General features: G+C 31.3%; 1 protein-coding gene and 1 long non-coding RNA gene across 5 annotated transcripts in view; both read right to left on the reverse strand.

Moving 5' to 3' along the window:
• Positions 1 to 14,243, reverse strand: part of Shab (Shaker cognate b) — a 124,975-nt gene that overhangs the window by 74,058 nt on the left and 36,674 nt on the right. Inside the window, exon 1 of one of the 4 annotated variants that reach the window (XM_064064795.1) lies at positions 8,902 to 9,354. The exons of the other annotated variants lie outside the window; for them this stretch is intronic. The gene's annotated coding sequence lies outside the window, so the exon portion shown is untranslated. Of the gene's footprint in view, positions 1 to 8,901; positions 9,355 to 14,243 lie in introns of those variants that run through there. 4 annotated transcript variants of the gene reach the window in all.
• On the reverse strand, positions 1,485 to 2,484 carry LOC135135568 (uncharacterized). The gene is made up of 3 exons (XR_010281606.1): positions 2,279 to 2,484; positions 1,618 to 2,231; positions 1,485 to 1,561 (listed from the first exon to the last, which is right to left on the reverse strand). It is a non-coding gene; the product is annotated as an uncharacterized LOC135135568 (long non-coding RNA).

Genomic DNA, 14,243 nt, shown 5'->3' on the forward strand with positions numbered 1-14,243 from the left:
TTTTTAAAGAGGAAATGTGATAAAAATAGGTTAACTGGTTTTAAAAATAGTCACAACGTGCATGAATTGTTCAACACCAACTCGAAAAAGCTTCCTCCTGAAATTTTGACGTTTTCAGTTCATATAAATGAGTCAGCTTTGCCAATTATTGTAAATTAAAAGTTACTACAGTCTCTAACTGGCGCAATACAGTCATGATGTTGCAGTTTTTAACGACAACGTGGCAACATCGGCTGGTTTTTGCTCCTCACTCTATTTTCAGGAATTCTCATATCTTTGGTAAACTGAAAACAACACACGAGCAAGTAGAAATCGAACATATGTGATGTAAAGCTTTGATAGTGAGGATGGTCAGAATTTTATCATTAAACGTGCTATTTTTAGCTTTAAACTACAAAACTGTAGGCTTGCAAGCTTGCACTAAAAAATAAATATACATATACCATAAAATGAGTGCCTTTAATCCGGCTGTTCGAATGAAGGTCGAGATTTTAATCTGGCAATTTTCTCAGTCTAAAAGAGTAACATACCAAGATGTTTTGCAAGATTAAAATGGTCGCCCGTTCTATGCCAAGGATAAATGTTGTGAAAACATTCTTAACAAATTGTGCTTTTAAAAATAAGAATCTTAGAATGTTAATTTTCCAGGAATGAATTCGTAGCATAAAATTTGAAAATACTATCAGACTCTATTTGGCAAACAGTACGTTTTAAAATACGGACAAATACCTATCTTCTGAATGATATTGATTCTAGAATTCTAGATAAACAAGAAAAGTCAACGGCCTTTAATAATCTCAGTTTGTTTTTATTTGAGTTTTCTTCGTAGTTCGAATATGGGATCTAGGACGTTATTACGGTTACAGCAGTGGGAGGACACTCTCTTGGTTTGCTATTTATATGTCGTTACTTAATATAAAATAAAAGACATTAATTTACTAACTTCATGTCTAAAACAAATGAGAAAATATTTGCGACTCAAAATAACACCGTTATAGTGTTTGTTTGTCTAACACATTATGTAATCAAACTCTTGTGAGTACTTATCTTATGTAAACGCATTCCGCATTTATATGGCGAGAACTTCATAAATTTTAAGTTTGTGCTTTTGGATCCATATAGATAAGTTTCAAATCGATACAAATTGAATCCTATCAGCACTAGAATTGGAACACGACTCATGCATAGCTGATAGCCGTCCCCATCAGATTTCATAAATGCCTGTTCCAGCCACGGTGTATAATAAGTTAGGTGTTCCGACGAGCGCGTGAAACGTGTCCCCAACTAGTCACAGATTTGGAGTGAGAGAAACAGAAGAGGGCGGCCATCATTTAATCGCACTGACGGGAAAGAGACGGCAGAAGTATTTGTCGGAATTAAAGCCATTTAGGTCCAAAAATCATCAAAATGAATTATCCGTTGTATTAAAATAAAAACTTTAAACATTTTTAAAATAATAATTTATTTAAAAAGATGAATGTAAACTCGTTGTTAAAGATAGTTCTTTTCGTCTTCACATATTATATTAGTTTCACTCACTTCTGTTCGTTTCACAAGACAACTAAAAAATATCCATTAACCAATATCTGCTTTACTGTTTGAGAAATAAAAATTTACCATTATTACGTAGTCTGTAATCGAGACTCTTTTCTTTTTTCTGCACATGCCTTGGTTGTTTTCTCTTGTTCCTGTTTATAAAATTGTTTAATTTGCATAATTGTGTAAAAATATATTGCCTTTGAAAATATTTCCATTCTATGCTCTTCACAAGAAAAAGGAAAGTAAATAGTCATAAAAATTTTTGTTACGAATAGCTCTTCAATTGTTGCATCGAATACATCCACAAAATAGATATATTTCATAAGTATCCCTTCCACCATCGGAACATATTAAACATTAACAAATCTGGATGGTTTAACCACCCCCTGGATTTTGTACTAGTAAATTCAGATGTACTAGAACATGGATCCTCTTTGTTATATATTTAACTGTTCACGGCAAATATTACATTTTGAAGTATTGTACAATTTTTTGCGACAAATCCAGCTAAGTAATAAATGATGTCAACAATTTTAGTTGTAGTGACATCTTCAAATAGTTGTTCGTCTATTTTGTTAATCGGTGAATCTGTATCTAAATTCTTTTTCGGCTCTAACGTCTCGTGTCGTAAAATTTGTGATCTCCTCGTGTCGACAAGCACCAAACACTCCGACTATCAAAACAACCTGAAACTATATAAATTTGAGATTGTTTTTTATCAATATGAGTTGCAATTTACCTTCAAAAATAAGAAATCCTTATCATTCATTTTCTTAAGAAATTGATTTATCTCTTCTTTGGAACAAATAAACGATTTTCTGGGTCGGGAACCTTCTGATTTCCGAGAAGAAAGCCACAACCTGATGATATTCAGAAATATCAACATTCTTCGTAATCAACACCAGGGTTCGCAACATGGAATATCGGCACCATAAGGAGGATGGTTTTAACTTCTCTGCTTGTTCAGCAAAATAGGAATGCATCACCTTGTTCAGAAACGTCACCAATTTTCTTAACTTCCATTCATTCATCAAAATAATTGTACGCTATCTCGTAACGTTCTTTAGATTTACCAGGAACTAACGTATCGATGACAGATTGAGTAGCCACTTCAATATCGGAAGGCAAATTATCCTCTGAATCACTAATTTTTGCACATAAATTGCTTTCACTGAACGCTTGTGAAAAACGTAAACAAATCAGTAACTACGGTTACTAATTTAGCCGCCTTATTTTTTCTCCATAAACACAATTTAAAAAATTACAAAAACAGATTAGATAAAACGTTGTACAATATTTGTATCGTAATATTTCTTTACGATCCTTGATGGATTATCCAACTCGCCTTCGGCTCGTTGGACAATTTTTCCATCGCGTATCGTAAAATTCCACATTACGATACACATATCGTAAATATCTATTAATTTTCCTTTTTATTTTCTCAACATGATTTTTCCCGCATTCTGGTATTTGTTTCAAAAATATTTTTGGAGTAATTAAATGATAACGAATGATTTGCATACTATTTTCCTGCATCTGTGTGCAATTACCAAATTTCGGAGGTTTTAATAATTTATAAACCGATAACATTCGGTATAGCTGCAAAGAGTTGTAGATAAGGGATGTCCATTGGCACAACCTGCTTGTCGAATTGTGCCGAAAAATCTCTGCAATAAATATAGTTTATGTGGAATAAAGAAAAAATACATATCGCATTCAAAAACCCTCTGAAAATAAACATAAATGCTGTTCCTTGAATGTTAAACATAACACATAACCGATAAAAAGGAAGTTATTGTTTTAAGTAAAAATAAAATTCAACATAAAATGCCTACTATTACTATAGCGACGACCAGTATTTTTTAGTGCAAAGTGTTGTTCAAAAGCAGCAGTTCACTACTGCAATAAAAGTGCCATTCCAGTAATCTGTCTTTAGGTACCCGAAACACCGACACTTTTTCGGGATTACTATTGTATTCGCTAGAACAATTAGGCACAACACATTTTTTACCCATTTTTATTGATAAATCAAAAAACAAGTAAGAAATCGCATAGAAAACCTAGCAAAATCTGTCACACCTAGAGAGGGAAAAAGCCCGCCAAACGCTGCTAAACAGATCTAAGTGAGAGGTTACAGGCCGCCGCTGTCTGTCTCTCTCGACCGCTCATCGTGACTAAACCGGCGTCAAGTCGATGCACGGTGAATACGCTTCGTCGTAACACCTAACTTATTATACACCGTGGTTCCAGCTAATAATTATATCCCAGTTTTTCGTAGTATTGATCAAACTATCAAGTATTAATAATATTATCAAATACTACGTTAAAAAAATATTAATAAGTTAAAGATCGTAGAACAACATTCTGATGAAAATGTTTTAGAGATTATTACCACTAATAAAAAACATTATTTGTGAACAAACCAGTCGCTGCGACTTTGAAAAAGCCTTAAATCAAGTATATAAATATTTATTAAAGTGGCACATAAAATCAATACAAACATAAATATTGCGATTCACGTGATTTTTTGCTTTCAACTGTCTATACTATAACAAAAACAACAAAAACGAATTTTTGCACCATAAAATTCGACTTTTTTTTTAAATAAATTCTAAATAAATAAAATAATTGCAGCATCTAAAAGGCTGTATTGTTCATTTCAAGTCAAAATCTATAAGAAATAGTTAGTCTTAATTAAATAATTTTGAATAACATGAACTCAAAAATGTTTGTATTTTTTTTTAAGTAATATATTTCTAGTATTTCAGTTATCGTATCGATTAAAAAGCTTCACTCATAAAACTTCACTGGATTCGTATGTTCATGTTCCTTTGACCTGCATTTTTCGATTTTGTTGATAATGTAATTGGTTTTTGTATCTTCACGAGGTAATTTTGAGATTAAAACAATTATTTTTCGTAATGATTCAAATTCCCTCTGTGTTCCAATATTTTATAATGAATTGTATATACACCACTCTCTATTTACTTATTTTCAAGGAAATCTGCCGTACTCTTGATTATTTCGAAGCAACTTCCATTCTTATATAAATATGTGGTTATATTTTGTCAGATCCTGAATTAAATTAGATTGAAAAGTGTCAACAAGTTTTATTTGAATATTATTTTAACACCCTTCCTATGTTTACAGTATTATTTAGAGTTAAATACACTTCATTATATTATTCTCTGGAGTTTTCTATGAAATTTGAAACCTTACCCTTACACCATAACGAGCATCCCTAGGCATGAACAGAAAATATACAAAGGAATATATCTAATTCGTCATTCGAAATTATAATACATTGCATACTATTTAATAAACTATCAATATCACTTCTTGAATAACTTGAGGAAATAGGATGGCATAAATCATCATGTAAAAACCTCCTTCTTCAAAAGTGTTTTCTTTTTTATTGTTTCAGTACTTTCATTCAATCCTTCTCTAATAAAATAACATATGTTATATATTCAGCTTTTGTTTCTATTATATATACTCTTTTTAAAAAGTCTGTATATTAATTATGTTTTTTTTTTCATTTCTGAATAACCTTCCATGTTTTTTTTATCGCAATCATGCTTAACTTTTTTACAATTCTATAAACGAGATCTGCGTCGCTATATATTCAAGAAATGCTACTAATGAGACGTAATGTACGTATATATATGCCGTGTTACCTTATATCTGGTTTTATCGCATTTTTATTATATTTCTTATATTTTGAATAGTTCTCTACTCCCTGTTTTCTAGCAAATAAATAAGTAAATAAATATCGGACGAATGGCTACTTTCATGCTGTCTCGATTCCTTAAGTCTCCCATTTCTGTCTTCCTATCTGTCTGTCTGTCGGTCGATTATTAGCAGACAGATCTCCGAAACGATTAGACCGACACTGTTGACAAATTTTAGGTGTATGTTATGAATATCAAATTAAAAATCACAAGAAAAACTCATCATATTTTGCACATTTTAGGTAGGACTTATTCGGCAAAATTTTTATATAACCTCATCAATTTTTTGGGGGGAGTAAACAGAAATATTTTGTTTACCATGCTTAAAATAACTTTAAAAAGTCTCCAGAATTTCAAACCATTCGGTTTTGCAGTTTCTGATTTATGTATTTAATAAAATAAATTGACTCATCAATTAATTGTTTTGAGTCACTCTGTATAAGCAAATCTAAAAATATAAATGCAATGATAAAACACAAGTATAGACCGATCATATTTTGCACATTTTAGATAGGATTTATTCGACAAAATTTTGAGAAGACGTCATCAATTTTTTGAGAGGGATAAGCAAATCTATTTTGATTAAAAAATTATCATGATTATAATAACTTTAAAATATCTGCAAGATTTCAAATTGCTAATTCTGAACGTTTCGAGTAAAAAGTAAACATAGATTAATAAACTACACGTGTAGGACTATGTTGTTTTTTTTTTAATTTAAAACCCAATTACTATGTACAATTTTGAGGTGACGTTATCGCATTGTTGGTAGGGATGATTAGACAAAGTTTGATCAGTGGTTTGACGTTTACATGATATTGATATTCATATAAATTGGACAACAATCGGTGGGATAGTTTCGGTGACTATCTGTCTAACAAAAATTGAAATAGACGGGGGACCCACAGAAAGACGGAAGACATATTTTTTCGTAGTCTAGAGGTCATGACCCACCGAGAAAATTTAAAAGCAGCCAATCACCCCATGGACTCAATTACAATACTTCCTTAGCTTACGCTTGGAAATTAAAAATTAATATTCAAAGTGATTCAGCTTGACTGTTTTAATTAATTTATTTTATTATTTCACCCACTTTTGATAATTTACCTTTAGTAAGTTATATAATTTCTGCAAACGCTCCTTTTAAGAAGCTTATTTTATGACCATTTAATTTATAAGACACAAATTCCAGCAAATATTTTTTCAAAATTCAAAAAACCGAAAGTTTGTTTTGAATAATGGTGAGCTCCCGTTAATTTGCCCCATTTACAAGATTTTTACTTAAATCCGAACACAAAAAACTCCTACCCTACATTTTAACTTTTTTGGCGTTTTTTTTTATGTTTTATGCGAAGGAAAGTAATGTGAGTTATTTTGTATAATTTTAGAATACAAAAATATCAGTCCCCCATTTCAGTCTCTCTTTCATAGATAAGTATATATGTTCACATTTTTCACATTTTTGTTAGACACATAATTTTTGAAAAAAACACTAACCAACTAACTTATTGAAAAAATTGATGATGTGTTTTCAGAATTTTGTTAAGTAAATTTATAAGCTAGAATTTCCCTTTAGATCGAATTACTAACTTTCATATATTTTTTATGCTTACTGTGGAATTTTGATAAAGCCTAACATTGACTCAATCGACTAAGATTTGTTTAATCATGTAAATTATTAATTAAGTGTTAATCAAAAGATAGTCCTCAGGTTACAATGTGGTTTTGATATGTTATTATTTTCCAAAATAACCCCTACAGACTGTCTAAAAAAATCACGAATAAAACTATTCACTAACGACCTGATTCCATTATTAAAAATTCAGAACTATTTATATTTACTGACATTCGAAGACACAGTAATGGTGTTCTCAGTGTTATAAATTAATATTAACATAAAATACAAAATTAAAAAAATGGCTAATGTCATCGCAAAATTAGTAATAAAAATATTTTGACACGTGGTTTTTCCCTTATTTATATTTTTAATAATTTTAAAGTTGTGGAAACAGATGCATTAAATGATGCATGACCAATTTATATATTCAGTTTCTCTAAAGCAAGCCATCTAACTTGTTTAACTTTTGGCACGACAGTGACGTTATAACTAACGTTACATTTATATGCACTAATTGCGTCATCTCGAATAAATTAAAAAAAAATCTTTAATAAACAATGCGATATTGTTCTTGGTTCTAATTAATGTTCTTTAATTTTTCCTTTTCCACCTAAGCTAAAGAAATAAACATTTCAATAAGTATCTAAATTCACTTTTTCTTAATAGTTTAGAGAAATTTATAGAATACAAATGTCCTCATATTATCGTGGAAACCTCATCGCTCCAAAAAATTGATGACGTCAACACAAACATACTTCTTTAAACGATAGATTGTCACAAAAGCATTAAATATAAATCAGTTTTTTCTTCCTCCTTAAAGAAAGTTCACGACGTTATTACAAAAATTATTAAATTTCTAGAAGATAATATTTTGCTCTAATTTTATCTCAACTTTTAAAATTGTTGTGTAGACATTTCGACACAATAATGTTCTTCGGTTTATTAAAACACCGTAACGTGACGATCAATTTTACATTGTAGGTATCACATTTAATAAACTTATCTCAACAAAAAGTTGACCCCGTTGTGATTTTTTTTTTTGAAGAATGCTTGTAGTCAATTGTATTTTGGGGGCGCGTGAAGCTTCGTGTAAATTAGTCTTAATTTTTTTTTTCTGCGCTAACTAAGGTTGGAATCATACGATTTTGAAATCAGTACTACAGCAATTAATTTAACTGGTTTAAAAGTAAATTCACACACATTATAAAAATATTGTTATTTTTTTATTATTAATTTAGATTATACCACTGGTTTCATAGACGTTGTAATTGTTTTTATTAATCATATAATGTTATTAGATAAAATAGAAGTTATTTAGAAAGAAATATTTTTCTGATTTTTTTAAGTGATTTTCAAAATTACAAAATTATTATAAAAATGTCTGCAGCGTGGGGTAAACACCTATAATGATTTTTTTGTTTTTAACTGTGTCAATATATAATACAATAAAACTCCTTGTTCGAAATACGAAGTAAGTCTACACAAATTTACTAAATATTTTGATATAAAGAAACTTGCAACAAAAAATGCGCTCTGTAAAAGCATTCCTCTAGGTGCTTAAATAAAAATTATTCAATGAAACTTACATAAATAAAAAAAACTGTTTTAGGTGAAGGCACACTAGTGACCTTTAAGTACACAGATTTTCACGGTTTGAATCATCCTATACCGTTCAATAACACAATAAGTCAATGAGAACACAGAATGAATGAAATAACGATTTAATATTTAATTAAAACCAGAACTAAATATTAAAAGAAAATTGATTTTGTTGCCTTAAAAATTTTAATAGCTGAATGTTTTTGTTTGTTGTACTACATATTTTGATCTGATGCGCAATAAGAGGTTAGTAGTAGTATTTTACAACTGATAAGTCTTGAATATTGTTGAAATAATGAATCACTGTTGTTCAAGTCTTATTTATAACTAAAAATGATGAAACACGATTGGTTACGAAAACTTTAATAATAATAAGTCTGCGTTAAGTACTAATAAGTTTTGGTAAATACTCACCTGAGAAAGAGTATCCCAGGAATCACCATTTTTACACAGATTATTTTAGTCACGTTTCAAAATATTTACATTTGTGTTAATGTTCCAGTAGCATCACATATACGCAGACACTTTCTCTTTAAATCAAACACATAGTCCATTCATATTTCATTCATTACAGGAAAAGCACAATTGATTTCTGTTTTTAAAATGCGCGTATACACATTGTCGGACAGCAACAATTATCACTCAAGTAAGTTCATAACATTTCACTTTCACTCATCAGTGAAACATTCAGTATCGAAATTTTCTGTCCGGAAAATAAGAGATAAGTGACAGGAACCGATAATGAATTTTCGTTACGTCGAAGTCGTCTACGAATAATACTTTTTGTGTTATTGTGTAGATTTATGTACAATGACACCATACACAATAGTATATCACTTGATCAGTCTATAAAGTCGTATTCTACGAGCCGATGTGCATCTAACTGGCCGAACCCAAAGCTCCCACGAAAGCTCCACGAAGTTGAACGAACGCCGTTCGATCCGGAGCAACACATAGCAACCGTGTGGGTACCGCCCTCCGGCACAAGAAACATCTACAAATACTATTTTCATAAAATATTTAAAAGTCCGGTGCCATTCCACCAAAATTGGACAGGTCCGGATCGATGAAGGCACATTCTACCTTCAAGCCGTCCCTGTCTGACCCAAAACGCCAGATTCCATGCAGTCGACCACGTTTGCTGCTTGCCCCAAATACAATCGTAATGGCAAGGACGAACTTGAGGATATCTTAAATATTTTTCGTTGCGATCAATTAACACGAACAAAGCTCTATCAAAATGGGGATCTGCAAGAGTCTGAAAGATAATTTTCTTCGCAATTTACTCGAAACTCCCCTTCAGTCAAGCTCCCTTGAGCCGTTCTCAAGTCCAGGTATTCCAATGAGTGTTTATTGTCTTGCATTGTCGCTCGCAGGATTTGCACCAGCGTGCTTGCAGGAAATGGTGGCGATCCCCATTAGTTCAATTAAAATTCAGAGTGAACCGTCGCCATTTCGTTAAATTATCCGTTTAGGTAAATGCTGTTAACTCTAATGCATTCAGACAATGACGAATTTTCGGCAGATCGTTAAAAGCTCCAGGAGGAAATGACTCGAAGGATAAATACAGACATGCTTGAAATTTCGGATAAATATGATATTCGCCACGCCCACCTTCGACTCCTTTACTACTTCACGGTAAGTTGGTTTGAACTGATCTTCACGGAACCCGGAACTGTTAGAAATCCCAGCGCAAACAATCATTATTTGTAATCGTTTCGAGTGCAACCGCACAAGAAATTATGTTTATGCAAAACACCACATCAAATGAAAGAATTTTTAAAACAATAAGCCTCCAGAAATAGAGCAAGTGTCAGATCAACAAAATAGAGATTTATTTTCTTTCTGTTCTATCTGCCTTTACCGCTGCGATAAATCATAAGCATTCGTGGTGCAAATTTAGGTGTAAGCGACGACATCGCTACCCCAAATACCCATTGAAGGTGTCTCTAAACCCACTTATCTTAATATAGTATTTACATGAAAAATTCGTCATAAATTATCTTGCAGGAAAATGTAACCTTGATCGGACTATATAATTCAGTTGAGCTCGCTTTGTGTTTTATCAGCGTCGGTATTGTGAGCCCATTCTCAAACAAACCTGTTTATTTTTATTAAGCCATTCGAAATTAACATCGTATTTCTCTTTTCTTTTTTACACTGCTATTTAGTAAGTCCTGCATGCCAGCTTTTCACACGGACTTTTTTATAACAGTTCTGAAAATTTTTTACTGTCCCTGTTACGACGTGATTATTTTTACTTTTTACTTCCCACACGATAGCTAAGGGAAGTACTATAATAGAGTCGTTTCAACGAATGCCAATTTTATGTACTTTGTCAGTACAAGACTGTAGAATACGAAAAACCAAATTGTCCGTTTCCAACTTTTTATCATTTATTTGTTATATTTATTTGCAGCTTATTAGTTGGATAATCGGAACCGATAACTGTAGATCTTCTATTATTATGATTATTTCTTTAACTAAACTAAATGCTTAAATTTTTAAAGAACACATTCATTTTTGAATGAAATATCTTCAAAACACAAAAATGAGCGTGTAAATTTTAAGTACCTAAATTATTATGTTATTTTTGTCAATATCGTGGTCAAATTTGACTATTTTTCCAAAAATCTACATGGATGCATATTTTACATTACAAACTTGCCGAAATTAAGTGTGAATCATAAAAATAACAAATTAATTTTAAATTATGTAGAAGATCGAGGTGATCCCTGTTTTGAGAGTTTTTTCTTTTATCATAACAAAGTTATCTACATATTAACTGATTAATAGTTAAATATTAATTAAAATCGTGGATTTTTTTTAGATTTTGAGTTTAATTATACAAAAAATTCTTATTAAGTACTCTGAACAAAATTTTCTTTTTAATTAAAACAAGATAAAGTTAATGAACTTCAGAAGTAGCTAACCCCATTTAAAAAGTTTACTACTTTATTGCCAAACATAATTCATCGCCTGTTGCACTGCCTTCCGCCTATTCCAAAAAAAATTAGAAGATTGAACTATCCAACTTCGAAATTAGAAAAGTTGTAAAGTTGTTTGATAACAGTTATGTTGTTTCGTATTATTGAATCTTTTGGTTTATCATATACTTTCTCTACAAGTGTCTGCGACAGATAAGTTCATTTATTTATAAATTGACATGTTATTGCAGGTGCAGATATTAAAATTGACATTTTCATTAAACCAAATTTTAATATATATTTTCGCTAGATTTTTATATAGTACATATGTTCGACTTTTTCACTCGTTAAAATCAATAACTAGTGTTTTGTTTTTATGTAGATACTGTAGAAGAAAATAGCTAGTAAAAATCAATAGTCCTCTTTATCACGGAAACGAAAACTGGTTACAATAGGTGACTTTTCTTTGAGTTACGAAGAAAATCAATTAATGTAGGGTCAACAGAAACTAACCTAAGATTGTAAAAACAGAAATTTATTTTAATTTGAGTTTTAATGACACTTAAAAATGAAGGGTAAAATCTTGGTACGAATTTCGAATTTTTTTCGAATGTGTGATGAACCGACGTCCATACGGGAAATTACATGTTACGCCACCACTTCATCCAATATTTGGCAGTATATTGGTTTAATTGATCGTACAAAATGCGTATGTGTTATTTAGCAGTCTGTTAATCGATGCTGAATACGTTCCAATGCATTTTTTATTTCCCGGCTCGTGTCTATTAATCTCAGTAAAACCTGAATAGAAAAATCGGTGATAGATAAATTCAGAAGTCCATTTTCGCAAACTGTGGAAACTTCTACTCCCCCATTCGGTAGGACCCGAAACGTTTCAAAGTTATTGGCAATAAATAAACTGAGTTTTCTGCACTTAAGATTTTAAGAGATCCGAGAGGTGGGTGATGAGCGTATTGCGTGAAGGATCAGCTGATGTACGACCAACAAACCTAAAATTTTCTTATAATAGAACAACCCACGCATTGAGTACAAAGAACTGTACAGTAACGCCAGTGCTACCCGATGCGAATCTAGTCCTCTTTTATTGGCACCAGCTAATGTGAATTTGTCAGCACATTCAGAATTTTTGACGCTCCTGGATAGTTTGGAAAACGAGACCCAAGATGTACAGCTTGAAATTACTTTCGAAATATGAATATGAAATTTCATCATTTTGGTAAAATCAGATTCTTTAACAACGCCTTCAACTCATTGTAGTTATATAACCTATTCAGTTGAACTATGTTAAAGCTTGAAATCGACAAAACTGTTAAACTACCAAATGTGGATCTAAACTTTGTTTTAAAAGTACACTCAACGACAAAAATATGGAATATTTATTATATACATTTTTCTTAAATTTTTGAAATCAACGTGCACATCTGTAGAAGCCCAAAAGACCTGAATTTATAGAAAGGAATTATCGCAGGATAATTTTTTCATCATCTTCAATAACTCTCATTTATTATTTTCAACTAACTGTGATGATAAAAAATACTCTTCTAAAAATGGCAGAATTTTTTATTTTTTAAGAAGGTAAATTCACAAAATTGGAAGCTGGTCACCTAAAAACGATAAACTATGGAACAGACCACGGATGTTATGGCCCATAACAGCCTTAGATGTCTTAAAATCCTCGTTCTACGAGCTCGGATTTCAACTTGATATCTGCGGCTGTAATAAAAGCCATAACATTCCTAGGTATGTTAATACCTATTAATAAAACTGTAAATGTTATTACAAAAAAAGTAGCCTAAACTTGTTTAGATAAAACTTCATTCGTCCTGAAGCACAAAAATTAAACAAACCTAGTTTTTTAGATAAATTTAAAATTTGACTCGGAGAAATTTATTTATTTTTTTTGTAATGATAAGCCCTTAAAGTGAAAATAAATATAAGGGTGAATTCTTAAGCTACTGATAAAAACGCATACGTATATGTTTCAACATTTTCTTACAATTTAGAGATGACGTTATCAACTCTTTAGTGGGGAAAAATATGACAATTTGGATAGATACTAGAAATTCTGGAAAAAGAGACATCCCGTTTGTTTTAAATCATCTATTATTAAACAGGGTTTTAATTTTCGAACTGGCCTGAATCATGTTCCTCAAGTTACTTAAATACTTAATGCATTTCTTCAATTACCACCACTGGAACTGTTACATCTACAGGAGTATGTCAGATTAATCCCTTACTGTTATTAAACATGTGCCTTCGCTGGACAGTTTAAAACACGTTCAAAATTCACTGCTCGTGACGTCTTTTGTTAAAACTTACCAGCCGTAGAAAAACTTCGTCAGCTTGGTTGCTACTCTAAAACATTTTCAGGTACTTGATTACAAAAGCACACACTTTTGAACTCCAAACTTAAAGCCCGATACAAGGACGACATAATACAGAAACTTCGGTTTGTATCTTAACGTCGTGGTAAAGCTTGAAGCTTTACTAATTTAACAAACTCGACCTGATATTTTTTGCTTCTGCCGTTATACTGCAAGAAACGTTAATTTATAAATACAGTGCAAAGTAGCTAAGGTAATATCCAAACAGTAGAATCACTTCTTGCAATTCATTACGTCTATATTAAAATTTACAATGAACACAAAAATGAATCTGACAATTTACCAACAGCGGCAGTAAGTGAAAACAGAAAAACAAAAATATAGGAAAATGAAAACCATAAAACCATGAATTTGAAAAATGTATTAATAATAATTTCATTCAAATCATAATAAATTTTACTTATACTGAAGGTACTAGGGATTA

The sequence above is a fragment of the Zophobas morio genome, unplaced genomic scaffold (genome assembly GCF_036711695.1).
Source record: "Zophobas morio isolate AGI-343-1 ecotype UQ-CSIRO unplaced genomic scaffold, CSIRO_AGI_Zmor_V1 ptg000024l, whole genome shotgun sequence".
NCBI classification, from domain to species: domain Eukaryota; kingdom Metazoa; phylum Arthropoda; class Insecta; order Coleoptera; family Tenebrionidae; genus Zophobas; species Zophobas morio.